Below are 2113 nucleotides of genomic sequence, written 5' to 3'. Positions count from 1 at the left end.
AATGAAGGATGGTAAATTCTTTGGAATAAGTATAAGATACTGTGGTTGCCCATGGAGTGAAGTTTGGAAGATACAAAACAAATAACCAACTCTTCATAGCTTACAAGTACTTTTTCCACTATGCACTATGTCTTGGTATAAGTCACAATGCACACTTAAATTGCATGCTTTCATGTAGTAATTCACTCAGTTATTTCAACAATGCTGGAAGAAAAGCAATGAATAAATGATTCATGTCTCATAATACAAGGACTCAATGAGACCAAAGGCGAGAGTGAGGGATGTAAAAGTATAAGGGAGAATGTGTGCTACATCACCTGTTTTTCATTCTCTTCATCTTGATTTCAATAATTATATCAGAAGAAGCAGCATCGTTGTAATTGATGCAACTCAAATAATTAAAACAATCTCAAAATTAGTGTAGTTTTTAATAAAACAAAGTGGTGGATAAATCATCTCTAATATGATAAAAATTGATACACAGATCATTTCTACATGTTCTCACCTTTAGGAGACTTTAACTGCTCTATTAACATCTGTTGTTTCAGCTCTTTTAGGCCAATCCATGGAGTTCTTACCTTTCACATTTCTGCCTGGAATTACCTTGTGAGAGGCAAAAATAATGGCTCTTGTATATGTGGGTGATGCAGCCCAGGGTATGTTAGTGATAGTTATCCATTTATTTAGCAATTATAGATGATTTCATGTGTTATCACACTGGATCACTGACTTATTCTTGTACAGAGGGGTTACAATTACATGGGCAAGGTAATGAGAGTACATTTCTTATCAAGCAGTGTTGCCTCCTTTGTTTCCCCTTCCCTTCCCATCTCTTCCCCCACATCCCCCCTCGCCAGTGCCAAAGTTGTAAAGTTTGTTTTGCGACATAAAGTCTTGTACATCTCATTGTTGCAATGGGTCCACCTATATCCCTATTTAAACAATTTGTTTTTCCCCTTCCCCTCCACAAATTATACCAACATCAAATACAGTGAAGACAGGGGTTATATCATGGGGGATTGACATACAAAGCAGCAAAGAAATATCTTATAAATATGTTAGAAACAATAGCAAGAAAGAAAAAAACATTTGCATCCTTATCTTGGGGTTTATTTTGCCTAACATCACCTTATCTGACCATTTCTGCTTGTCTCAGCATATGCTAGTTATTGCAAATAAGGGAAACCATGGGACCTCAGTTTCTTTGGGCCTGGCTTACTTCACTTAATATAATTTTTTCCAAGTCTTTCCATTTCCTAACAAATGGGGCAATGCCATTCTTTCTGATGGAGGCATAGAATTCTATTATATATACCACATTTTTTTGATCCATTCATCTACTGAGGGGCATCTGGGTTGGTTCCATATCTTAGCTATGGTAAATAATGCTGCAATAAGCATAGTTGTGCTGGTAGCTTTAGAATGGTCTTGTTTGTGATCATTCAGTCTGCTTCTCTTCTGTGTCCATGCTTTGGTCGATTTAATTTAGGGCTAGCATTTCCAAGATCCAGGACCAAATCTGTTAGTAAGTTCTTGATGTATATATTTTTATATTCAGTATTTATACAAAATACCCATCTTTATCAACTAAATATTTCTTTTTTTAACACTTCACGAATTTTCATGGGGCCATGCTAATCTTTTCTGTATCGTTCCAATTTTAGAATATGTGCTGCCAAAGCGAGCGCAATATTTCTTTTCTTTTTTGTCAGTCATAGGGCCTGGGTGCTGGCCCTGAGCTCTTCAGCTCAAGGCGATTGCTCTACCACTTGAGCTATAGTACCACTTCTGGTTTTCTGGTGGTTAATTGGAGATAAGAGTCTTATGGCCTTTCCTACCTGGGCTGGCTTTGAACTATGATCCTCAGATGTCAGCCTCCTGAGTAACTAGTATTACAGGTGTGAGCCACCGGTGCCCAGCTAAAGTGAATATTTCTAATATTATACTAGCAATACTATTCAAAAAAATTAAACATTATTTAGTATTAAACAGGAGTTGCTGGAGCTCTGTAGGTTCCCAACTGGTTCCTTGGGCTAGATGTTAATCCTTTAGTTACTGGATCATGATGTTGTTTGGCAATTGTGGGGTGAAGGATAGGATATTTAAAAAAACC

General features: G+C 37.1%; 1 pseudogene; it reads right to left on the bottom strand.

Annotated features, from left to right (window-relative positions):
- Nucleotides 1–1589: 1589 nt before the first annotated feature.
- On the bottom strand, nucleotides 1590–1688 carry LOC138819583 (U6 spliceosomal RNA; annotated as a pseudogene).
- Nucleotides 1689–2113: the final 425 nt, after the last annotated feature.

The sequence above is a fragment of the Dipodomys merriami genome, unplaced genomic scaffold (genome assembly GCF_024711535.1).
Source record: "Dipodomys merriami isolate MVZ:Mamm:240054 unplaced genomic scaffold, mDipMer1.0.p SCAF_8, whole genome shotgun sequence".
Lineage (NCBI taxonomy): Eukaryota > Metazoa > Chordata > Mammalia > Rodentia > Heteromyidae > Dipodomys > Dipodomys merriami.
This window is presented reverse-complemented; position numbering and strand designations above follow the sequence as displayed.